Genomic DNA, 26,816 nt, shown 5'->3' with positions numbered 1-26,816 from the left:
CAACCTGGGCAACAGAGCAAGGCTTCGTCTCAAAAAAGCAAACAAAAAATGACTGGTAATGAGGAGGACAAACTACAAATAGACCTGTAAATACGAACGCAGAATTTTTATGAAGCAATTTTTAAAGGAAAAAAATCTTCTCAAGTGTAGAAACGTCAAAGGCCTGTCTCAAAGTGCAACTGATCTGAAAGAAACTCATTAAGAATGGGATAGACAGGCCAGTGTTGTGGCTTAGGCCTGTAATCCTAGCACTTTTGTAGGCCACAGCAGGTGGACTGCTTGAGCCCAGGAGTTTAAAAGCCTAAGAAACATGGCGAAAACCTGTCTCTACAAAAAAAAAAAAAAAAATTGAAACATTAGCCAGGCATGGTGGTGTACACCTGTAGTCTCAGCTAATCAGGAGGCTAAGGTCACGGTGAGCTGTGGTCACTGCACCCTACCCTGGGCTATGGAAGACCGTCTCCCTTGGGCCTCCAAAACAAAATGATTCAAATTTGTGGTACACTTACAATTGGCTGGTTTGAATCAAAGAAACCAGAAATGTGCTAGGCATAGCAAAATATTTCAAATTAGTGTGGCAGGAACAAGAGCTAGCTGTCTGCTCCAACTGTGTGTGGTATGATCAAGGTAGAATACTGTCCAGGATCTGGTGGGGGTAGTCCAATGTTCCTACAACTAAAATCTGATTTCCAAAGCAAGACCCTAAGTGAGGACTTTGTGATGAAAACAGACATGGTCCACAAATGAATGATTTTTCCCACAGCTAATAAAAATGTGATCCCTTAGGGAAGGTTATTTCCAGTCTTAATGGCTGTATTCTTATTATCAAATTTAAGCATATAACAAATGGAGAAACTGTTCATGACAGACAGCAAGCTATAGACTGATCCTTTAATAAAGCTGGTAACAGGTGACTTGTAAGACTAGGATACTTTTAAAAACTATACTTAATACTAATGCTGTTATTTCATATGTTGCATGTTTATATTTAAAAAAAAAATAACATGCCACATTTAAATGCTGCTTTAGTCTCATATGATTTTATACATATGATTTCCCTAAGTAATTTAGGATTTCCCTCAAGTGATAGTAATTTGAAACACTATTACTTGAGGATTCAGCAATCCCAGACCTTTCCCTTCTTAGGAGTTCTTCCAAAGTTTCTGTCAGAAATTCCTTTTCTATTTAAGAAAATTCCAAGGCCCAGCGCGGTGGCTCACGCCCGTAATCCCAGCATTCTGGGAGGCCGAGGTGGGCGGATCACGAGGTCAAGAGATCAAGAAAATTCCAAAGAATTTCAGGAGTGGTAGCCTAACTCCAAAGACATGGGCAGCTGAGGCAACTGGAACAGGGATTTGAAGACCAGCAAGTTGCCCAATCTCACCAGAAAAGCCATAAAGCCAGCAAGAGATGCCACATCAACTGACTTCTTGTCCACCCCTTTTTCTCATCGTTTTCAATACTCATTGCTACTATTTAGTTTTCTTTACATTTTATATAGTTTTAAAGCTATGCTGTTAGAAACCCTGGAAACATATGTAAAGGACTTCAGATTAGAGAACTTGACATGCATAAAGACCATGGCAATTACATTTTAATTGCTTACTTGGAACAGCAGTTATCTTCACACTGAAAACTAAGGGAGAGCAGAGAAATCAACTAAAACATGTTTTTGGCTTCAAGAGGGTTATTATCCTGAATCCCTTTTATTGTGGTAATATAAAGTTTTCCATTTGTAGGTATACATTCTGTGGCATTAAGTACATTCACGTTGTTGTGCAACAGCCATCATCCATATCATCTTCCCCAAATACAACTCCATTAAACACTTAACTCCCCATTTCCCCCTCTCCCTCAGCTCCTGGCAACTATCAGCTTCCTGGCTGTATGAATTTAACGACTCTAGGAGCCTCATGAGTGGAATCATACAGTGTATGTCCTTTCGCGTCTAGTTTATTTCTCTTATCTTCAAGGTTCATCCATGTTGTAGCATATGTTAGAATTTCCTTCCTTTTAAGGCTGCATAATATTCCAATGTAGGTATACACTACATTTCATTTATCTACTTATCCATCAATGGACACTTGAGGTGCTCCTACCTTTTGGCTATTGTGAATCATGCTGCTATAAACATGAGTGTACAAGTATCTGTCAGAGTGCCTTCTTTCACATCTTTTGGTTACATACCCAGGAGTGGAATTGCTGGATTATATAGTATTTCTAGGTTTAATTGTATTTTTGCCATTCTCACATACTTCACCTGAATTGAAGAATCCAATGAATACACAAACCAAACACGTACTATGTTTTTAGCAAGGCAATGGAAAAACCCTATTGGATCTGTCTTGTATCACTTCTCAGATAACCTGTTGGAACACCTTACATCCAAGAAATGCCTTGAAGATGCCAAAGACCTCCAGGTCCAACCAAGCTTCTGAAGCTCCTGCCGCAGACTAAGCCTCAGCCTTCTTGTTTAGAGGAAAGGGGACCCAGCACGGCTGTCAGTAGTGTGGGGGTAACTGCAAACAACACCAAACACTCAGTTCTTCAACACCCCACAGGCCTGGTTGTAGATTTTGAGGTCAAGGTTGGGTGAGTATAAAACCCAGGAAATTTTTACAAAACTAGTAATGGGGAAAACAGGAAGATCAGGGAAGGTGGTGAAACTTCACCAAGGCCAACAATTGCACAACACATTGCTTCTTGAAGCACTTTTTTCCACCTGCTAAAACACTAAACTTAGGACTGTTTCAAATTACTGGAGGATTCACCAATCCCATAACTTTCCCTTCCTAAAAGTTTGTTCCAGAGTTTCTGTCAGAAATTCCTTTTAAGAAAACTCCAAGGAATTTCAGGAGTGGTAGCATAACTGGAAGGAGCCCTCCCTCTCTGTAATTAATCAAAAACATAGTGTAGCTTACATAGCTTAGAGAAACTATGGATCTATCAGGACACATGACGGTACTAGGCTACAATGTGGTCAATGTGTCTGAAAATTAACAGTTCTGGGACAACCAAGTGAGGCTCAAGAGGTTACCACTAAGAATGGTTCCTCTTTGGGTAGAGAAGAGGGAAGAGACATTAAAGGAACTACAATAGCCAGCAAAGGAACACAGTGACCACCAATGTCTGAGGACTGGTACAATGAAGGACAAGGCAGAGCCTCTCTATACGGGGACTACTCCCTTCCAGTCCCCTTTCTTCCCCATTGCATCCCAGTGCAGGACCTGGTAATATACCTCGCCCGTATCTAAGACATGGAGTTGCCAGTGCTGACTCCTAGGTAAGGTTCACTGTATGTTAAAAAGTCACACGAGGCCAGCCACAGTGCCTCATGCCTGTACTCTCAGCACTTTGGGAAGCTGAAGTAGGAGAATCACTTGAGGACAGGAGCTGGAGAACAGTCTGGCCAACATGGTAAAACCCCATCTCTTCTAAAAACACAAAAGTAGCTGGGCCTGGCGGTACCCACCTGTAATCCCAGATACTTGGCAGGCTAAAGCACAAGGATGGCTTGACCCCAGGAGGCAGAGGTTGCAGTTAGCCAAGACTGAGAGCCACTGCACTCTAGCCTAATGACAGAGTGAGACTCTTTAAAAAAAAAAAAAAAGGTCACATATTATTTTCTCCCCTCCTCTCTGTGGTAGGTAGCTTCAAATTAGGGCCTGACCTCAGCCATCTCTGTTCTCTTTACTCAAGCACATGGGCCACTGCTTTGGGTTCCTACACCAATCAGACATCCACAAGCTCCCAGATACAGATACGAGCCTCGAAGGGGTAACATACCCCATTAGGCTCTGAGCCTAAAACACGTTACATGAAATTACCCGAGTCTTGCACAGTACTGTGATCTAACACATCACCAAGTCATGTACTTTGTTTCTAGTTTGCTATTGATCCATATGTACGGTGTCCTTAGGAGTCTGGAGGGAAGAGGGATGATTGGCTGAGGGCATGTGGGAAATCCTGGGTTCTCCAATAACCACATTTTACCCCCAGCAGTATTCTCTATAGTAAGATGGAGGTTGAAGATGTGTGGTGCTCTGTTAAATTTCCTAGTCATGGCTGGGTGTGGTGGCTCATGCCTGTAATCCCAGTACTTTGGGAGGCTAACGTGAGAGAATCAATTAAGCTCAGGAGGTCAAGATCAGCCTTGGCAACATAGTGAGCTCCTGTCTCTACTAAATATTTACAGGAGAGTGGCCTGAGCCTGTAGTCTCAGCTACTCAGGAGACTGAGGCAGGAGGATTGCTTGAGCTGGGAGATCAAGGCTGCAGTGACCTATGATTACGCCACTGCACTCCAGTGTGGGCAACAGAGACCCTGTCTCAAAAAAAAAAAAAAATTTCCTAGTCTTTCATGCACATGTGTCGCTGCCTTGGTGTTTACAGCTTCACATTCCTCATTGCAGACTAATCCTTATTTGACAGAAATAAAATAATTTACATTTTATTTTTTTGTAAAGGTTACAGCAGCAGCAATAACATGGGCATTCCGTAAATATTCTTTTGAATTAGGCCAGATCCTAAATATCCTGAAATAAACATGACATGTCACTATCTACTCCTTCAAGACAAAGATATGCTTTTTTCTTTCCTCACTTCAATAAGCTAGTCTACAAAGATGGACTTTTATTTATGCAATACTTTCAATACCATTCAACATATTGGACTCTTTTTTTCCTCTCTGTAAGTAGAATCTGATTTTGAAATCTAGAAGTGTGCCGACAAGAGCCAAGCTGTTCTAATTAGGTTACCTTTCACACTTACAAAAATGATACAAAGTTCTCTGAATATCATTCCAGAAATATTAACTAATACTTATCTATTTTCAGTCTCCTAAAGATTTCAAACAGCTTAATATATGTTCACTCAGCACAACACTGCTGTTCCAACAACTATCCCATTTTACAAAACAAGGCAAAGAGAAGCAGAATAACTCTCCCTATGCCCCAGGAAAAAATACGACAGAGGCGCAGGGTAAGAGGGTTTCTGGGTCCCGGCCACCTGTTTCACATTCCTCTTTCGCCTTCTTTCTTCCTGGGCACGATGAGGCTCCTCTGATGGAAGGCAAGATGGCTGCCATCCTTCAGTTATCACAGTACTGTACCTTTAGAATGGACAGCATCAGCACTGTGATAACTGAGCCAGGGCAGCCTGTCAGTCACTGTGTCGGTAAACGGCATCCTTTCTGGTGGCTGCATTACTCTCTCTGAAGGCTCCCCATGAAGTGAAGGACTAAAAGATCCCCTTCTGGTTGGAGACGTGAGGAGGCAGAAGAAAAAGAAGGATCAGAGCCCAGCAAGTGGTGAGGCTGAAATATTAAAAGGCCCAGTTGAATTATATTAGAATGAAAGATGAACACATGACTTATACATATTAATGCGGATGAACAACTGCATGATTAGGTTTTTGCTCTGATAATACATCAAATATGCAGCAAGCTTCCAGCATCTTTCAGTCTAACTCTTTCATGCATGGATTCACTGACTATGCCTCCCTGACCTCAATCACTGATTATATATAGAGAGCGACTACTGTGTTAGAAGGCCTCTTCTAGATGTTCAGGAAATAAAGATAAATAAGACATGATTCCTGTCTTCAAAGTGGTCATAAGCAAACATGACAATACTACTTCACATCTGCCAAACATTCAAAAATTTTCTACATGTTTTCTCATTTGGTTTTCACAAGAGCCCTACGGGGCTGGCAATGAATTATTCATTAATTCATCAAAAAAGGATTCTGGAAATAGGTTAGATATTATTACACCATTTCACAGATAGAAAAAAAAAAAACCTCAGAGAGGTTAGATGATTGACAAGAGATCATGTACAGTATTGCTAAGTTATGGTGAACCCATGCTCAGATCCATGTCAAATGAGTGAACCTAGTGCTTTTTTTTCCCCTACCCTACTCTAGCTGTCCAACTCCATCAACTGGATATTCAGTTTACACAAACAGGATTTCTAAACATTTACTTTTTATTTTTACTTTTCTCAGTAACTGAGATCATGAAGCAGAAACTAGTGGGGTTTTATAATTAAGAAGAAAAATGCACATTAGCAAAAAATGACAATCATTCCTCTTGTTCTGAGTGCCAAGAATGTACTCAAATTGATAACATTGATATTTTATGTCAATTCTACACCTATAGTGATACTGACAACCTTCAGAATACATTTTTTAAAGTAATAACATATACACACATCACTTGCTTTTAAATTATCTATACCTTTGAGATGTACTCTGAAGTCATTTTAGGGGTGATTCTTATTTTAATAAAAAGTACAAAAGATTCTGAAATTGGAATTCAGGCATCAGAATATCAACTTATTAAAACCATGATTCACTCGGGTTTTTCCATGTCAGTCATAAAGTTTCAAGTTATTTCGGTATGAGTGGAATTTGACAGATATTTGAAAAATAATTATGTTTTCATTAGGCATTTGCTCAATTTCGAAGACTCATTATATGCATATTAGATATTAGCACTGTACTTCAAATAAGTCAGATAGATGAATCAATTCTTTAAATCAGCGGAAGTCAGAAAATAAGAGCGTACAGTGAATATAACTCAACTATTAACTTTATGTACTATGAAAATGATCTTACCTTCAGAAAAGTAATATCCAATGAAACAATCCACCTACACAAAAATTTAAAACAACATTGTCTAAAGTGCAAAAATATCTAAAAATTAAGGAGGTCATCATCTAGGCCTCAGCCAACTGTAATACAGAGTTGAAACACAAGAGGGCAATGAAGATTTAAAAAAAAAAAAAAAAAAATCACAGTTGGATACCATAACCTAAGGTTCCTGGAAATAGCTGCACATTTTCACCCAAATTATAAACATCTGTTACGTGAACAAAGATACTCTGATTATTTTGGAGTAAAATTTTAGATAGCTGTCCCACCTAAAAGGATAAGATTACCACCTAATATTTCTTGACTACAAATTCTGTCAGCTTTGGAAAAATGAATACTTACCCTGAAATACTCAAGGTTGGGTAAGTATGGAGACAAATAAATAACCCTGACATATTTGGTAGTTATTAGACTGTTCTTCACCAAAATAAGTATTAGTGTGATTGAATGTCTAAATATGAAGTATTAAGATGAAGTAAATGTAACGTACTGCAAAGTTTAAATTCACTCTATTAGCCATCACCAAAATCCATACAACAACTAAACATTTTTGGTACAATAAGTAAAAGATACTTCCTTTTTCTCCTTATTTTTCTCTCATGGCATTTTTCTCTACCTAAATTAAAAAAAAGTAAAGCATCCATAATAACAAGCAGCAAATTGTCATTATTCTGTGAATAGTTACTTAAAAGTAATATTCTCTCAGATTCTAAAGCAGTTTCAAGGAAGAAAAATTCAGAACACTATTTTTAAAATAATAAATGCTTCAAAAATGTGACTTGCTCTATCTTGAAAATTATGTTTATAAATGTGCATTTTTGAAAATTTAAATTCATCAGAAATATTTCTTTTTCAACATGTTTCTTCTAAGAACTGAGCTGTTTAAATTTATAAACAAGTGACTACAAGAACTCATACTACAGTAAGACAAAATAACTGCATACCGAGAGAGAAAGAGAGAAAACAGTGATGTAAAATGCTTTCCTCCAGGACCCAAACTGACTTTAAACTAGTTCTTTGATGTTAAAAATGATACAACTAGGAACAATTCTTCATAATGCATATACCAAATATTATCTACAAAATCAGGTACTTATAGAAAACTGGCATACCAAGGAACTTTTAAAATAATGTGGAGTACAAGGCCAGGCATGTTGGCTCATGCCTGTAATCTCAGCGCTTTAGGAGGCCGAAGCAGGAGGATTCCTTGAGCCCAAGAGTTCAAGACGAGCCTGGGCAACATAGTGGAACTCCATCTCTACAAAAAATAGTATTAGCAGGGTATGATGGCACAGGCCTGTAGTCCCAGCTGCTTTGGAAGCTGAGGCGGGAGGACTGCTTGAATATAAGAGGCCGAGGCTGCCATGACTGTACCACTGCATTCCAGCCTGGGTGACAAAATAAGACCCTTTCTCAATCAACCAACCAACAAATATAAGCACAAAAAACATGCTACATCCCTCTTATTTATAACCTAAAATGAAAATATTATTTTAAACCTTTAAATATCTGATTATATATTAAATAAATGAAGGTACCATAAGTTGCTGGCCATGCGAAATATTTGAAAATACTTTTAAACTATAGTGTATTTAAATCCACTGACCTTTTAACTAGTGTGATTTTACAATTTGAAAATCATCATCTAATTCTGTGATACTATATAAAATGTGCAAATTTGACCTCACTGAGATGTTATAAACACGTAAGCAAAAGTTGTTCGAATGTCAACTACTGCTTTGTCACAAGTGCACAGAATATATACTTGCATTTTATTGCAAACTTTGCTATTTTGAATTTTTAAAAACTAATTTGTGTCAAAGATTAATGGGGGTGGCAGGTTACAGATTTTTTCTCTTTTGCGGAAAAAGACATTGGCAAAAAGCCAAGAAGAAGTCAAGGAACACTGCCCTGTGCAAAGTTAGCCCCTATTCTCGAAGAGAAGCATTAACTGGGGTGTCATCATTTTAACTGACTTTGAGCACTGGCGCCTAAATAATCTCATGCTGTATAACCTTAGCAGGTTCATGTGGAGGAAAAAAAAACCTATGGACAAGTAACACAAGAAGAATGAGCTTTCTCCCTCATGTTGACAAAGATTTTAGTCCAAAAAGGCTCCAGGAGACTAAAAATTTATAAATACATGGACTGGCCCATATATATTGTATTATACAGGCCTCTCCCCTTCAAACATGTCCTCAGCACCATGTTTTTAGTCCAACTGTATACTCCAAAGTTAATTTACTTTCTGATTTTGCTCTAGATCACATTTCACCACTCTCACTCCCCAGATTTTAGATGTTATAGATTGCTCACAAGTCAGTTTTACATGCCAGCTAAGTTCAAAATGATCCACCCCTGGCTAAACATCTCTAAAAACCCTGATGGTCTCCAATTAATCCACGATTTCCTCATTACTGCAGCTCTGCCATTTAAAAATGCTGGGTCTCAGATTTTCAAATTCCCTTAATGGACAGCTCAAGAGGCCAATACCAAAAGCTTGCAATGCCCTCCAATTCTACAGCCTTGGGCTGTTCCAGGAACAAATTACATTCCACTTTCCTGCAGAGTCCACCCCTCGAAGCTTCTATTCCTACATCTGGAAAATGAACACATTTCTACTAGTAACACATGCCACAGTGGCAGTGCATTCAGTAAGTACCGTATTGTATACTGTAATTTAATTTGGTGCTGTTTATGCCTTATTTCTCAAGTCAACAGGTCTCTTTCTAAAGTCAGAAACTATTTTACTCATGTCCCTTCACAACACTTAGTGGTCACTTCCACAAAATGCTAGCTCAACAAATACTTGATTAATTGACAAACCTCTCCATTTCTCAGGGAGTCTCTAAATAGGTTATCAACACGAGTATGTTTAATTCCAGTCTCTGTTTATATGGTCTTAGGTAAGGTGTTGGGCAGTTTGGCATCTATAAAATAAAGGGATAGTACTGAATAGTCCCTAAGTTCTTCCAGTGAGATTTATGAATCTCATTAGACAAAACAAACCCCCCAAGACAGCACTACCTCTATTCATGTCAGCATTGTACTGTTTTTGGAGGAAAGGAGTCATCCACCTTGTGGGCCCAATTACCACCAGTGGAGCCCTGATGGAGGGTGGCGGGGGAGGCAGAAAGTAGATGAAGAAAAGAAAAAATAAATGGAAGTGAGTGACAGATGAGTAGAATCACTAAAATGCCACCAGGTGTCACAACTGTTATTTTGCCACACATTTTCTGGTATCTTTTGCTATGCCCAGGAGCCTTTTACAAAAGCCGCAATAGCCAGATATGTGGGTATCCAAATTTTCCCAGGACACCCCTGCTAGCCATTCTAGAACTCTGGACTTTTACACTTATCTCCCTATTGTAACAGTAATAATGTAATACCTGGGGTCCCCAATCATCACACGGAACACTGCAGTGGAAAGTAGATAGCTCACAAACATGAAATAACAATATTTCATACAGTTACCACTTTTGAAATTAAACCAAGGGCTAGGCACAGTGGCTCACGCCTGTAATACCAGCACTCTGGGAGGCCGAGGCGGGCAGAATACCTGAGCTTTGGAGTTCAAGACCAGCCTGGCCAACATGGTGAAACTGCATCTCTACTAATAATACAAAAAATCAGCAGGGCATGGTGGCGCATGCCTGTAGTCCCAGCTACTCTGAAGGCTGAGACAGGAGAATCACTTGAACCTGGGAGGCGGAGGTTGCAGTGAGCCAAGATCACATCACTGCTCTCCAGCCTGGACCACACAGTGAGAGAGAGAGACTTCATCTCAGGGTGGTGGGGAAAAAAAAAGGAAAGGAAATTAATCCATAGATGAAAAGGAGTGATGCAGGCCTGAGCTGTCCACTGTGGTATAATGCAAGCTACACACGTAATTTTCAATTCTCTAGTAGCCACATTAATAAACAGGCAGAATTAATAGTATATTCATTTAACCCAATATATCTAAAATATTATCATCTGAACATGCAATCAACATAAAATTGATGCACTATTCTACTGTCTTTGAAATCTGAAGAGTACCTTGCACTTACACACCCCAATTCTAAATTTTCATTGGAAATACTTAATTTGTATTTAGATTTCAAAAAACTTAGTTTTAAAAGTAGATGCATACGCTCAAGTGTGTTTCCAAACATAAATAAGCTTTCCAATAACTAAACCAAGTTACCAATTTTTAAAATTAAATAAAATCTAAAATTGAGCTCTTTCTCACCCTTGCCATATTTCAGGTGGTTGGTTAATAGCCACGGGGCCAGTAGATACCATATTAGGGCAGGTGTCTTATCTCTGTCACCTGGATTCTTTTAAACCTGAACCAGAGTAAAAGAAGTTACCCCATCAACCAGCAAGTCATCTTACAGCACCCACCAAGTGCTCAAATTATACCAAGTATTTTCTGCTCCACTTCCAATCCTTAAGTTGTCAACACTTCAGTAACGATCATTTATTAGGCAGCTCTTCCAAAAGACTGAGTAACTATTTTAGCTCAGAGAGGAAGGCAAATCTCAATTCAGGGACAGAATGGAGGCCCTGAGATTCAAAGACAACGGGTTAATTTCCAAGGTAAAGGTGGAAAATCCTGACATCTTTACTTCTTTGTCCAGGGTATCAGTCATCTACAAAAGTTACAATTATTGTTTATGAGCCTCTCAACTTACATACAGCAGCTGTCACTGCATCCTCAGCTTCTCTGTCTTCCTTAAGTGCTCCCTCCTATCTTCCTGAAACAACCTTCTCTGTCTAGAGCAGACTCTGCAGAGGAGCCCCTCTTTAATTCATATTCTGATAAGTGCTTGTTATTGTTGACATACCAAAACTTATGAATAATTCAATAAATGAATCTCGAACCAACCTATTTAATATTCATAGGTCTAGGTACCTAACTCTATCTAGAGAAAAGCTTTTCTGAAATACATGGGAAGTATCCCACAACCCTCCCCCAAAGGAACCAATTATGCACACCATACAGCCTTCTCTCCCTGCTCACTACCCATGTCAAAGTTCACTGTGTTCCTCCTGCAGCTGATTTAAAAGTTGATCTTTTCAAGGAGCTGGATTCCTAAGGTAATTCTATTTTGAGCCTTCTTCCTGTTCTGAAGCTAAAGTTGGAAGGGCTTAGGTGGTGATGTCATGGAAGGGAGACTTTTGGTTTTTTCAGGAGGGTCTTCTCTGGCAACTCTGGGGATGCTCAAATGGGGAAAACTTAGAGTATTACTTTTGATCTTTTTCCCCCTTCTTCCCTTTAGAGTATCAGCTATTCCTCAGCCAGCAAGAAAACAAGTTCAAATAAGCCTGCAAACAGATTTACATATTTTACATGCTAAACATCTAATAAATGAAAAGTCTGAGAAAAAGAAAAATATCTCACTGCAAGGAAGAGAGGGTGACAACCTCCTTCTCCACCCCTCTCCCTAAATATCTATCATAGGACAAGGGGCAAAGAGAATGGGAGAGACAATTGGTAATAATAAAAAAGGGATTACATAGCTAGGAGCCTTGAAGAGGGAAACGCTTGGAATATTCAAGACAGAAGGAGACCCTTGGGTCCCTGTTCTTCCACTGTGTTCTCCTCCCTTTTGGAATGGTTAGACTTGGGGCTGGGTGTGTCTTCTGCTTGGGAGGCGTTTTTTGGCTCTGGAAAAGCAAAAGGGGCCAGGGTGGGGCCTGGAGAAAGAACGCCAGAGACAGGCTGTTTAGGCCTGGTTCTGGGTTAAGCTTAGGGGGAGAATAAAGGGGGCTATGGGAGGAGAGCAGATTCCATTAGAAGACCCAGAGGGGAATAAAAAACAGCGCACCAGGCGAAGGGGGTTCTCTCTCTCTCTCCCCCCCTCCCCCTCTCTATCTCTCAACCTAAGCCCAGGAGCTATTTGCTGATTGGTGGGGGCCATATCCAAAGGGAAGAGAAAATCCCAAAACATTTTCAGACCACAACTTGCCGGGGGAAAGGGTGGTGGGAGACAGGCATGTCGAATGAAATCAGCAGGTGAAAGCAATTTTTGGCCAATGCTGAGATTGGGGAGGGGAATAACCAAGAATCCTGGAGAGCAGGGGATTCCCTGGTTTCTCAGCTCACCTCTCCTCCAAAGCGGGTATAAGCACAGGTGTGGTCTTTCTCCAGGAAGGTGGCAGCTGGTGTGCGGGTAGCAGAGTGAGGGAAAGAATTCCTCGTACGGGAAGGCAGGGAGAAGCCCTGGGGTCAGCTGCGGCCAGAAGCCGGCGTCTCCGCCAAGTCCCCTCCCCCTGCCTGAAAACCGACCTGGACCGGCACATATTACAGCAACGCACCCCTCTCCCCAATAATGTTTCTAATAAAAGAAACAGACTCTCATGCCCATATAAAAAACCGCGAGCTCCAGCTGACGGAAATAAACAGGTGAGACCGCAGAGGAGCGGGAAAAGACAGGGAATGGGAGAACGAAGGGGGAGAAGGCGTTCCCGAACGTGCAGAGAAATCGAGGCTTCTCCGCCTTCCCTCCACCCTCCTCCTCTCCGGCCAGGGAGAATCTGCGTGGCGGGGTGCAAGCTAAAAACGCCACTGACGGACCCCTCTTCCCGCCCCGTGCCCGTTCTCCCTCCTACCCCAGACTCCAGCGTCCCAGCCTCGTGGTAGCGTCCGCTCTCCGGCGCCGCGCGGGGCTCGCCCTCTCTCCGGACCGCCACCGCCGCCGCCGCCGCCGCCGCGGGGACTCCGGTCTTCCTCTCTCCTCCCTCCCTCCTCCTCCACCTCCGCCGCCGCCGCCGCCGCCGCCGCCTCCTCTTAGACTCCTCCCGCTGGATCTTTCATGTAAACAACATCCAGGCTCTATTTACAGTCGCCGCCGGACGGCGAGGGACCCACGCCAGCACCCTGGACGCGGGCGGGGGTGGGGGAAAAGCGAGTGCGCAACATTTACACACACACACACACACACACCGCCCCTCCGCGCCGCTCCCCTCCCGGGGGCCGAGCCGGGCGCCCGGGGCTCCCCGCGCCGCCACTGACACCCCAGCGAGGGCCGCGGGAAACCGCGGAAATGCCCATGGGCGAGGTCGCCCCGCTACCCCTAGGGAAAAACACTTGCGCGCGCTAACAACAACAAACCCAGCCCGGCAACACCCTCGAAGTCCGTCCTGTAGTGTGGAGGCCCGGCCCGCCCCGCGCCGCCCCCGCGCCCCGCCGCCTACCCCGAGGTGGTGAACTACGTGCGGTCCCCCAAGGCGGCTGAAGGCAGGCGCTCGGCGCGGGGCAGGGGCGCGCCCTCGGCCCCCGGTGCCGCCCGGCCCTCCCCCAGACCCCTTTGCTGACGCTGAGCGGGCCGAGCCCCGCGGCTACGTGTGCGTGTGCGCCGCGGCCAGCCCCTCCGGAGCGGCTCCGTGCGCCCCACAGCTTTCCGCGCCCCCAGGCCGGCTCCGACGCGCCCGGATACTGGGCCGGGAGCGCAGCAGCCAGCGCTCCACGGCGGCGCACGGGCGCGCACTCGGACGTCCACAGTCCGCATCCCGAGCCCCGCGCGGCCACACGCCGCTTGCCTTACGCCTCCCGCGGGCCGCGCGCCCCGCCGCCCCCGCGCCCGGCCGCCGCCCCCACACCCACCTGCGCCCCCGGGGGTCCCGGGCCCCCCTTCCTTTGTTCTTCCCGCTATTTGCATGAGGATTATCTAATGACGCAGCAAGGCTCGCCACAACGTGACCGTCGCCATTTTTCTGTTTTTATTCTATCTCTGCCATGTGATAGATGAGGGGGGGTTGGAAAAGGGAGCGAGAGAGACGGGATTAAAAAAAAAAAAAAAAAAAAAAAAAAACTTCCGGGTCTCATGACCGGGAAGGGGGGAAAACAAAAGGGAGACGAGACACAACTCCAGGGGAAAGATGTGTGTGCGTGTGTGTGTGTGTGTGTGTGTGTGTGTGTGTGTGTACGTGCGCGCGCCCTCCCTCCTCTGCTGCGAGAAGGGAGGCTCCAGCAACAGACAGGCAGCATCCATCCTCCCACCCTGGGGAGCCCAGTGACCCCGGAGGGTCCAGCTCACACCCTTTGGCTGTGACGGTCGCCCAGCCCGGCCCCTCACGCGCCGCAGAAGCTGTCAGCCTGCTCCCCATCTCCGGCTGCCTTCACTCGCCGGTCCGCCCCAGAGCTCGCTCTCCTTCCCGGGGGGTCTGTACCGTTGTTGGCTACGTTCAGAGAAGTCTCACTATTGCCACGAGCGGGGACATAATAGAGTTTAAAGGCCGCTGTATTTCCTAAGTTTTAATACAGTTTGCTTCGATGCTGTTGTTTATGACAACCGCGTGGCAACACCAGGCACAATCTAATGTTGGTTCCAATCCTTCTCCTCTTTCTTTACTCCCGTTTTCTCCCTTTTCCCAAAGTGGGACACACCCTAGTGTGGTGTTCAATGGGGATTGGTTTTGTGGTGATGGACCATTCACTACGGATTGATTTATTTAAGAACCGCTTATTTAAATAAGTGGTTGTTCAGGGTCAGAGAGGATTGTTTCAGAAGGCAGTTGCATAGAGCAAGGTGGATTCGTGTTACACTGATCTTATTCACATTCAGAAGGCGTGATAGACATTTCATTCTTTCCGAAGTTCACGGTTGCTGAAAAAAAATATTTGCGAACTCTGCCACTTTTTCCGGTGAGATAGAGAATTTTGTACTCCTGTTTACTACTGGGTTCTTTTCAGGCACTTTCACTTTTGTTTCTCGTGAGTTTCCTTTCTGGTTTTGGGTTTTTTTGTTTTGCTTTGTTTTTGCCTTTTATTTCACAATTCAAAGCAGAAATGGACTCTATAGTTGAATAGGGTTCCTGGCGTTACAGGCAGAGAAACGGAAGCCCTGAGAGAGCTAGGAGTTGCTCTAGAGCACACATTTAATTAGAGCCCAGCTTCGATTGTGCCCTGTTCACCTGTCATTTCTCTTAGGGGATGGCGTTAGAAGATGGGGTAGGGACAGGACTCACTGAACATTGGTATGTGATTGTTGTGAATTATTTTTATTAGACTCACAGAGTTGACCACTCTCCCCTTTGTGCACCCACTGTGTGGTTTTTACATTTATTTCCTGATGCCTTTCACAGATCAGGGTACAGCACAGTTGCCGCATCTCCCTCTGAGGGTAAGCTCTGAGGGCCAGGTCCAAGCGATATCTATTTCCTATGTCCCATGTGTAGCACCATGCCTAGCAATGAATGAGCAAATGAAGGCCTGAAGAGGATCTTTTCCATAATTCCATCCTAGGAAATTCCTTTGATGTTTCTGGTGAAGGTAGAACACTGGAGATGCTTTTTGAGTCTTACACCTTTGTAGACCATTTTTGGCAGGCTTCTTTATTTACAAAGCCAGGCAAAACATGTTTCGCTTTTCTAAATTTTTTTTTCTTTGAGATGGAATTTCACTCTTGTTGCCCAGGTTGAAGTACAATGGCAGTGATCTCGGCTCACCACAACCTTCGCCTCCTGGGCTCAAGCGATTCTCATGTCTCAGCCTTCCGAGTCTCTGGGATTACATTACGTACATGCCACCACGGGCAGCTAATTTTGTATTTTTAGTAGAGGCGGAGTTTCTCCATGTTGGTCAGGCTGGTCTTGAACTTCCGTCCTCAGGTAATATGCCCACCTCGGCCTCCCAAAGTGCTGGGATTACAGGTGTGAGCCACCATGTACGGCTCTTTTTCTCAATTTTTTAAATCAGCTGCTTTCCCCCCATCATTTTACGATATTTGGTTCCTCTTCTTTAAATTATTTCATATAAATAAATTAGTTATGCCAACACTTGTACTTTATGACTTACTTTCGCTTTTATAGACTCCAAAAGTTTGGTAAAGCTTAGCTGTGATTTAACCTGGCACAGACTGGAAGAAAATCATCCTGGGCAGACAAGACTCTGATTCTTCCTGGGATCAGTGAACTGGGAGGCTGGCGGTTGAGCAGGCAAAAGAGGGCTGTTGAAAAGATGTTAGCATCAGGCAAAAAGTACACATTTACCAAAAAAACAAACAAAACCAGAGAACAACTGCTGTATACAATTATATTTACAGCTCAGAGGAGGATCTGGATTGTCACAGATAAGTTCTTATACATGTGGACTGTTAAGGTTCCATTGCATGTCTGAACATGATCTGCATGTATTCCTCTGGATGGGATAAATGAAATTGTTATGACTGATTATAACATCTACAACCCATATGTTTAATCCCTGATAACAACAGTGTGATTATAATTTAAGTGTAACATCAGTTTGCAGTCAAGGTGGAGATGCAGTCTAATTGTATATGTAAAGTCATTTGTCCTTTTAATTATAAAACTGAACAGAAAAAGAACATGGCTGAAAACATGTAAGAAATACCTTCATATCTCTTGTCTTACACACATGTACTCACATATTTTTAAAAAATCAAACTTTAGTTTTCTGAGATATCATGTAGTGGCTGATTAAAGGAAGTTTTTATAAGAACCTCACCAATCTTCCTCTCTCCAATATACACTTTAAAATGACAATTCCTGGTGTCATAGTGAGAGCATAGACTTTGGAGTCTGATACTAATCTCTGTTCTGCCAATTTGTTAACTATGTCAGTCTGGGCAAATTACTTATTTGTGATTCTATGTTTCTTTCTTTTTTTTTTTTTTTTTTCTGAGACGAAATCTCGCTTTTGTTGCCCAAACTGTAGCACGATCTCGGCTCACTGAAACCTCTGCCTCCTGGGTTCAAGCAATTCTCCTGCCTCAGCCATCTGACTAGCTGGGATTACAGGCACCTGCCACCACACCCAGCTAATTTCTGTATTTTTAGTAGAGACAGGGTTTCATCATCTTGTCCAGACTGGTCTTGAACTTCTGACCTCATGATCCACCTGCCTCAGCCTCCCAAAGTGCTGGGATTACAGGTGTGAGCCACTGCACCTGGCCGTTTCTTAGTTTCTTTACCCGTAACATGAGTGTTATAACAGTTCAAAGAATAGTTTTTAGAATTGAAGTGTAATCAAAATGTATTAAAACATATATAAAGCATCTAGCATGACACTTGGAACATAATTTTCAATAAAGGGTCATTATAATAATTTTTAAATTGCATTTTTATTTACCTCATACGCTTCCCAGAATTATTTTTTCCCTTTTGACTGCCTGATCTTGGAAATTCAGTAAACCAACTATTAATGAAAGTTCTGCGACTAGGAAGCTAAATTAGGTTAGTTCCTGCCCTCAAAAAATTCACACTTCAGCTTTGGAAGAGACACAGATACAAGGAACTATACTGCTACTGGTAGCTGAAGGCGAAGACCACTTTGTACCAGTTTATGTTTCTCTACCTGAGATGTATTTAAGACTTTTTTTTTCTGAGATTTACTAATTTCCACATATGATAAAGCTTGTGGAAGCAGGAAAATTCAAGAAAAAATTTTCACATTTTCACATAAATGAGGAATATTATCTTTAAAATTTCATCTAATCAGTGTAATTCTTCAGCTTTAAAAAACAATTTTCTGGTCCATCATAAGAGGCAAGCTTCTGCTACATTCATGTGAAAAATATGCCAGGTTGTACCTTTGAAGTAATATTGGAGAAATGTAGTTAATAGGAAGCACTTCTGGTTGTTAATTAATTAGGCCGCTTTAATCAAGAACTATTTTCTGAGAAACTTATTCCCAGCCCTGGGTCAGGTGCTAAAGAAACAAAGATGATGGGCCAGCCGCAGTGGCTCCCGCCTGTAATCCCAGCACTTTGGGAGGCCGAGATGGGTGGATCACGAGGTCAGGAGATAAGAGACAATCCTGGCCAACATGGTGAAACCCTGTATCTACAAAAAAAAAAAAAAAAAAAATTAGCTGGACGTGGTGGCACGCACCTGTAGTCCCAGCTACTTGGGAGGCTGAGACAGGAGAATCGCTTGAACCTGAGAGGTAGAAGTTGCAGTGAACCGAGATCTTGTCACTGCACTCCAGCCTGGTGACAAAGCGAGACTCCATCTCAAATCAAACAAACAAACAAAAACAAAAAAACACCAAAGAGTAGCTCTTGAAAGAATAGTTTGGTCATTACAGCCCAAGTGAACCTGGGAGCCTTGCTGGTTTTAGGCAGGACTGTGAAGTGGGTTAAGTTATTTTCAGTTTCCCTCAAATCTGAACTATTGAAATAGCTTTCTGATCTCTCAATTCCTGTCCTTCTGATCTCTGTTTTGTTTTCCACAGGGCTACTACAATGATTCTAAAATGCAAACCCTTTTATACTATTCCCCTGCTTTAAAAATTTTCCTGGCTCCCCATTATCTGCTGAGCATGGCACACAGGCCCTTTATGATCTTCCTCTGCCAACCCTTCCAGCCTCATTCTTCATCACACCCACAGGAAGAGTTGCCACATTTAGTAAATAAAAATATGAGATGCCTAGTTAAATATAAATTTCAGATAAACAATAACTTTTTGGCATAAACATATCCCAAATATTGCATGATACGTTCTTATACTAAAACATTTCCATTGTTTATCTGAAATCCAAATTTCAGTAGGCATCCTGTATTTTATTTGGCAACCCTACTCATGCCAGGCTGATTGATTAACTTTCCGTTCCCTACTAGTCTCTCCTTCCCTCTGCAGGTGCCTGATAACCTCTACACCATGTCCCTTATCCACATGATATTTTTTGCTGCTACTTCAAAGCCAGGCATGGAGTTCTGGAACTCTGCGGGTGTGAGCTTGGAATCCAGTATGCCTGAGGATGGGCCTCGCCACCTGTGTGCTTTGTTTACTGTCTGGGCTTCTGCCCCAGTTGCTGTTCACCCTTTCCATTCTCCCTCCTGGAACTGGAGTTCTGCCCTGAACCCCAGTTTACTTGGCTAGAGTCCACATATGGGTTTTCACCCTTGCCAGGTCTCTCTCTGGGACTGTGGGTAAGAGCTTTTCTTGCAGCTGCTGGCTGGGCTTCTGATCTAAACTGGATGGATCATTGAAACCTGCCACAGATGCTGCTACCTTTTTGTCTTGCTTGCTACAAAAGATGGACAAGAAACTCAAATGAAATCAAGCATGTGAAGTAGTTTGTAAAGTGTAAACTCTATTATGATACTTTAACTTACAAAGTTTAAGCTCTTACTGGTATTGCACATGAAAGCCTCACTCTAATGTGCACCAGATTCCTCTTGTTTTGTCTCATGCCCAGTGATATATGATGCTGAAAATGATGTGGAAAATTTCCAAATGTTCTCAAATTTTGATTAGTACATTCTGCCACACTGGTTATTGCATTATGGATGGAGATAGGAGAATCGCTTGAACCTGGAAGATGGTAGTTGCAGTGAGCCAGGATCACACCACTGCACTCCAGCCTGGGCAGCTGAGCGAGAGTCCATCTACAAAAATAATAAAAATTTGATTTTATGAATCAGAACTTACTCTTAACAACTGAAACCAAAGTCTCACGAACTATGTCTTATCCTAAGTATGCGTAATGCGCTGATATTTTCTGTTTTATTTTGTTTTTTAAAAATTGTTCAGCCCATCAAATTAATTTTGTAAGTCACTAATGGATTGTGACTTACATTTTGCCAGTTGCTGATGATATGCACTATCTAATGAGATTCCCTATATTAACCAACTGATGGGGACAGTTGTTAAATGTTTACCTCATTTGGTGCTGAGTCCATAAATCACCCTGCCCACTAAAGGTATGAGACCACCACAATGAGGTAAGTAAGTCACAATTGTTCCCACTGATAAGATCAGCAAGCACAGTACTGTAGCCAGACCTTCAAAGCTACCTGAGGTTAATACATGTAATTCCTGGGAGGGCTATTTTTAAAAAGGGATAGCTGCAAAATTACCACAACTACATTTATGTTAGACTAGAAGGACATGATATGGGGGCAACTCTTTCTTAGATTCCTTAAATTATTCCTGGTTGGATTAAAGAGACCTTTAGGTTTCTGAGGTTTCACGTCAATTTCAGAGATAAGAAAACATAAAATGAAAGCTCCCTCACTGCTATAATTTTGTTTTACTCTCCTTTTCCCTAAATGGTGAGCATATTAGTCTAATATTCAGATTTCACTCTAATAGCCTGCTTTGAGAATCTGGGAAACACTAGATTCCAAAGAAAATTAGGGAAAAAAATGTGTGTGTGTGTGTGTGTGTGTGTGTGTGTGAGAGAGAGAGAGAGAGAGAGAGAGAGAGAGAGAGATCCAAATGGAATGGAAAGAATACAAAACATGTAAAGAATTCTTACGATACAGGTAGTCAATCTAGTCCTCTTCTGTCCATCTTATTCCCCTGACATGGCTTCCCTAACTTACAGCTGCCTAATTCTTTTTTTTTTTTTTCATTCTGATAGAGTTTTAGTTTTGTTTATTTTGTTGATCTTGGAAAGGTCAGTTTCACCTCAGTGGTGCACAAAAGCTGGATTGGAGAGAATTTAAGAGAGAATAATAGGAGAAGAGGAACTGGAGGCAGCTAGTATAGACAACTGGCTATAAGGGTTACAGAGAAGTAAGATGGTAACCAATAAGGGAAGTGAAGTGCAGTCAAGAGTTGATTTTTATTTTGTTTTTGTTTTTTGAGACTAAGTCTCACTCTTGTCCCCCAGGCTGGAGTGCAATGGTGTGATCTTGGCTCACTGCAACCTCTGATTTTCCTGCCTCAGCTTCCTGAGTAGCTGGGATTACAGGTGCCTGCCACCACGCCTGGCTAATTTTTGTAATTTTAGTAGAGACGGGGTTTTACCATGTTGGCCAGGCTGGTTTCAAACTCCTGACCTCAGGTGATCTGCCTGCCTTGGCCTCCCAAAGTGCTGGGATTATAGGTGTGAGCCACTGCGCCTGGCCAAGATTTTTGTTTTTTAAATGGTTGACACAACAGCATGGTTGTATACTGTTAGAAATGATCCAGTAGAGGAAAAATTGATGATGTATGGTCTGGTCTAGTGTTCTTGATTCTGTAAGAGGGGTGAGATCTGATGTATAAATGGAGGCTTTTGCACAGCTGCACCAAGAGTGCTTCTTTACTGATAGGGAGAAAAGCAGGGCCTAAAGCAGCACCCCTGCATGGATAAGTGGGCAGGGTAAGAGTGAATGGAAGTCCTCTTCTGATGCTTCAATTGTCTCAATAAGGAAAGAAGCACAGTCAGCAGCTGAGAGTGAGGATGGGAGAGAAGAGAAAAACAGAGATGAAGATGTCCATTAATAGAGTAGCAGAGTGAAAGGACCAGGGAAATACAAGACATTAGCTAGGAAATAGAAAGGGCCTACTTAAATTCCTAGTGACACATTTAAAGTAAGACCAAACAGCATGGTATGTGTGTCCAGGGTGCGGGAGGGTGTGTTTGTCTGTCTGCCTGTTTTCCATCTATGACCAGCTCATGGGTACGGAAAGAGTATGGGTGGAAAGTTGGATTTAACTGGAGTTGCAGTTTTGCCCACCAGCATGACAGAATTAAGGTGGTCAGGGAGTTCAGAGAGTGATTACACAGACTCTGAAATTGAAGCTGCTTAAAGGTGGACTTGAGGGCTTCAAATGGCTAGGGCGGTTAAAACAGAAATGGTGCCTCCTTCTGCTCCTTGCATGACTGGCTCCCTCTTGTGGTTCAGTCATTCTATGATCTCACTCTTTTAACTGCAGAGAACTTAAGTGTTTTCTTATTACTTTCTTTTATCCATCTACCCAGCTATGTATGCTCTGTGCTCTGCTTTATACTATTAGAATAGAAGCTCCATGAGAGCAAGCACCTTGTCAGTAATATTCATTGTTTTACAGTCACAGCACTTATTTGACTTATTAGGCAGAGTGAAGACAACAAGTATTTGATGGAAGAGTGATGAATGACTAAGGCATGATTTTAAGGCCTTTGCCATCCTGCGTGTGGTCTTCCACATGTGCTCCTGTTTGTCAGTTTTCTCTTTCTAACCACCACTAAGAGAAAGAAGATGCTCCCCCAGGGTTAGAGCTACTTGCTAATCAATCCATTCCAGATCTCCCACAAGGCCTTCCAAGGCTGGGGGGAAGAAAGCTCAAGGAGAAATTTACCCCAGAGTTACTCAGGCACCAGATGTTTCAGAGGTCAGCCAAAGAGGAAGGAGGTGCCATGAAGGCATAAGTGCTTTCCATTTTGTTTTTAATTTTTTTTTTTTTTAAGACAGGGTCTCACTTTGTCTCCCAGGCTGGAGTGCAGTGGTACAATGTCTGCTCACTGCAATCTCCACCTTCTGGGCTCAGGTGATTTTCCTGCTTTAGCATCCTGAGTAGCTGACACTACAGGTATGCATTACCATGCCCAGCTAATTTTTGTATTTTATGTAGTGACAGGGTTTTGCCATGTTGCCCAGGGTGGTCTTGAACTCATGGGTTCAAGCGATTCACCTGCCTCTGCCTCCCAAAGTGCGAGGATTACAGGAGTGAGCCACCACGTCCAGCCTAGAACACTTTTATCACCACAAAAAGTAACCTCTTGCCTGTTTGCAACCCATCTCTGCTCCTACCCACAGCCCTGGGCAACCACTGATCTTTCTTTCTCTGCAGTTTTGCCTTTTCTAGAATTTTCATATAAACAGATTCACACAATATGTAGTTCTTTGTGTCTGAGTTCTTCAATTTCTTATCATGCTTTTATTGTGAATAATATTCTACCCTATAGATACACAACATTTTGATTATTGAGTTGCCAGTTGATGGACATTGTTTCCAGTTTTGGGGCCATTATGAATATACTGCCATGAATATTTGTATACACATCTTTCTGTGGACATACACTTTTTATTTCTCCTGGGTAGATACCTCAGAGTTGAACTGCTAAGTTGAATAAATTTAAGTGGCTGCACCATTTACGTTCTTACCAGCAATATATGAGTTTCTCTATATCCTGGCCAACACTTGGTCAGTCTTTTTTGTTTTAGCCATTCTAGTAGGTGTGTAGTGATATCTCATTTTGGTTTTAATTTGCATTCTTCTGATAACTTATGATGTTCAGCATCTTTTCTTGTGCTTATTTACTATTTACATATCTTCTTTGGAAAGAAGTGATTACTTAAATATTTCGTGCATTTCTTTTTTTTTTCTTGAGACAGGGTCTCGCTTTGTCACCCAGGCTGGAGTGCAGTGGCACAATCATGGCTCAATGCAGCCTCAACCTCCCAGGTGCGAGTGATCCTCCCGCCTCATTCCCCCAAGTAGCTAGGACCACAGGTGCATGCCACAATACTTGGCTAATATTTGTATTGGTTTGTATTATTTTGTTCCACCATGTCACCCAGGCTGGTCTTGAACTCCTGGGCTCAAGCAGTCTACCGGCCCCGGCCTCCCAAAGTGCCGGAATTACAGGCCTAAGCAACTGTGCATGGCCTATTTTGCTCATTTCTTACTGGGTTGTTTATTTTCTTATTGCCAAATTTTAGAAGTTTTTAATATATTATGGATGCAAGTCCTTTATCAGATGTATGTTTTGCAAATATTTTCATTTCTCAGTGGTGTCTTTTGAAGAGCAAAAGTTTTAATTTTTATAAAGTTTCAACTTGTCAACTCTTTGCTTGCTTATGCTTTTTCTATCACGTGCAAGAAATCTGCCTAATCCAAGTTTGCAAAGATTTTGTCCTGTTTTATTCAAGTTGTTTTATATAGTGTGAAGTAAAGATTAAATTTCATCTTTTTGCATATAGTTATTCAGCCGTTCCAGCACCTTCTGTTCAAAAGACTATTCTTTCCCCATTGAATTACTTGGCATGTTTCCTGAAAATCAACTGAACCAAAGTGTGGGCCGCACAGTGGATCATGCCTGTAATTCTAGCACTTTGGGAGGACAAGGTGGGCAGATCACCTGAGGTCCGGAGTTCAAGACCAGTATGGCCAACATGGAGAAACCCCATCTCTACTAAAAAAAAAAATACAAAAATTAGCCAGGCATAGTGGCACACATCTGCAATTCCAGCTACTTAGGAGGCTGAGGTAGGAGTACTGCTTGAACCTGACAGGTAGAGGTTGCAGTGAGCCAAGATTGTGCCACTGCACTCCAGCCTGGGCAACAGAGTGAGACTCCATCTCAAAAACAACAGCAACAACAACAAAAACACAAAATGTGAAGGTCTGCTGCTGGACTTTCTATCCTTCCAGTTATCTAAATGTCTATTATTGTGTCTTTATAACACTTCTTTGATTACCATAGTATTGTAGTAAGTTTTAGAATCAGGTAAATCCTTCAACTTTTTCTTTTTCAAAATTGTTTTACTTTTCTGGATTCTTTGCACTTTCATATAAACTTTTTTTTGCCACATGAAAGTTATTAGCTTATTAATCTTCTCATGAAAAGGCCACACAGTGGCTGCACATAATGTCACTGCAGCATCTTTACTCCTTTGACTTTTCGCCAGCAACATCAGTGTCCTTTGCAGTACCCCTGACTTTCTTCGTTCTGTTCTGGTGTTCTTTCTTTTTTTATTTTTTTGAGATGGAGTCTCACTCTGTCACCCAGGCTGGAGTGCAGTGGCGTGATTTTGGCTCACTGCAACCTCCACCTCTGGTTCAAGTGATTCTCCTGCCTCAGCCTCCTGAGTAGCTGGAATTACAGGTGCACACCACCACACCTGGCTAATTTTTGTATTTTTAGTAGAGACGGGCTTTCACCATGTTGGTCAGGCTGGTCTCAAAATCCTGACCTTGTGATCCACCTGCCTCAACCTCCCAAAGTGCTAGGATTACAGGCATGAGCCCCCATGCCCAGCCTGTTCTGGTGTTCCCTTTGCTGCTTTCTTGAGGCCTTTTCCTTCTCATCCAGGCCATGTCTTGTAAGTCTATGTTTGGCTTCATTTTTCTTTGCATAATCCAAGGAACCATAAATCATGTCAAAGCCAGTTGTCCTGCCACCACCAAAATGAGTTCCGAATCCAAATACATTCCTGCTAGCAATATATGAGTTTCTCCAAATGCAGGTCAACACTAGTTCACTTGGTCAATCTTATTTGTTTTAGCCATTCTAGTAACTGTGTAGTGGTATCTCATTTTTTTTTTTTTTTGAGACAGAGTCTAGCTCTGTTGCCCAGGCTATAGTGCAGTGGCATGATCTCGGCTGACTATGACCTCTGCCTCCCTGGTTCAAGCGATTTTCCTGCCTCGGCCTCCTGAGTAGCTGGGATTACAGGTGCCCACCACTGCACCTGGCTAATTTTTGTATTTTTAGTACAGACGAGGTTTCACTATCTTGGCCAGGCTGGTCTCAAACTCCTGACCTCATGATCCACCCACCTCAGCCTACCAAAGTGTCATTTGGTTTTAATTTGCATTTTTCTGATGACTTATGATGTTCAACATCTTTTTTATTTTGAGACAGAGTCTCACTGTGTTACCCAGGCTGGAGTGCAGTGGTGTGATCTTGGCTCACTGCAACTTCTGCCTCCCAGGTTCAAGCGATTCCCATGCCTCAGCCTCCCAAGTAACTGACACCAGTGTGGTCTTGTACATTTTGGCTAGTTTTTCCCAAACTTCTGTGAAAGGTACTGATAACTTCCCAGGGTGAAGAACATCAATGACCATTTGTTATCTCAAGGAGTTGGCTGGTCATAAACTTCCTGGTTCAGATATTTACTGTGTCATTCATGATGGTGATCAATCCTTAGGCAGCCATTTCCCTATAAATTTTAGGAATAGCTTGTCAAAAAAAAAAAAAAGGCTGGACATGGTGGCTAGTGCCTATAATCTGAGCACTTTTAGGGGGCCAAAGAAGGAGGATTTCTTGAGCCCAGTAGTTTGAGACTAGCCTGGGCAATACAGTGAGACCTCTTTTCTTAAAAAAATAAAAAATTTAAATTAGCCAGGCATGGTGGTGCACACCTATAGTCTCGGGTAATTGGGGGCTGAGGTGGGAGGATTGCTTGAGCCCAGGAGTTTGAGATCAGCCTGGGCAATATAGTGAGACCTCCTTCTCTAAAAAAAGACAAATGTTTTCAAATTAGGCATGGTGGTGCACAACGGTAGTCTCAGGTAGTTGGGGGGCTGAGGCAGGAGGATTGCTTGAGCCCAGGGAGTTGAGGCTGTAGTGAGTCATGATCACACCACTGCACAGAGCAAGACTCCTACTCAAAAACAACAAAAATAGCCTACTGGAATTTTGACAAATTATTACATTGAATTTATTTTGTTTAGTTTTCTTTCTTTCTTTCTTTCTTTTTCTTTCTTTCCTTCTTTCCTTCCTTCCTTTCTTTTTT

The 26,816-nt window shown here is 42.4% G+C and overlaps 1 long non-coding RNA gene and 1 pseudogene across 2 annotated transcripts in view; one reads left to right on the top strand and one right to left on the bottom strand.

The window, feature by feature from the left end:
- Window positions 1-4,428: 4,428 nt before the first annotated feature.
- Window positions 4,429-13,234, bottom strand: LOC116563897. The gene is made up of 2 exons (XR_004274623.1): window positions 11,327-13,234; window positions 4,429-5,313 (listed from the first exon to the last, which is right to left on the bottom strand). It is a non-coding gene; the product is annotated as an uncharacterized LOC116563897 (long non-coding RNA).
- A 2,336-nt stretch (window positions 13,235-15,570) lies between these two features.
- Window positions 15,571-26,816, top strand: part of LOC116563678 — a 15,048-nt pseudogene continuing 3,802 nt past the window's right edge. Inside the window, exons 1-2 of the transcript XR_004274517.1 lie at window positions 15,571-15,588; window positions 19,237-19,345. The product of XR_004274517.1 is annotated as a 60S ribosomal protein L8-like (transcript). The remainder of the gene's footprint in view (window positions 15,589-19,236; window positions 19,346-26,816) is intronic.

This window comes from Sapajus apella, unplaced genomic scaffold (assembly GCF_009761245.1).
Source record: "Sapajus apella isolate SASKATOON/1434 unplaced genomic scaffold, GSC_monkey_1.0 scaffold36, whole genome shotgun sequence".
Classification (NCBI taxonomy): Eukaryota; Metazoa; Chordata; class Mammalia; order Primates; family Cebidae; genus Sapajus; species Sapajus apella.
The sequence above is the reverse complement of the archived record's forward strand: the minus strand, read 5'-3'. Positions and strand labels throughout refer to the sequence as shown.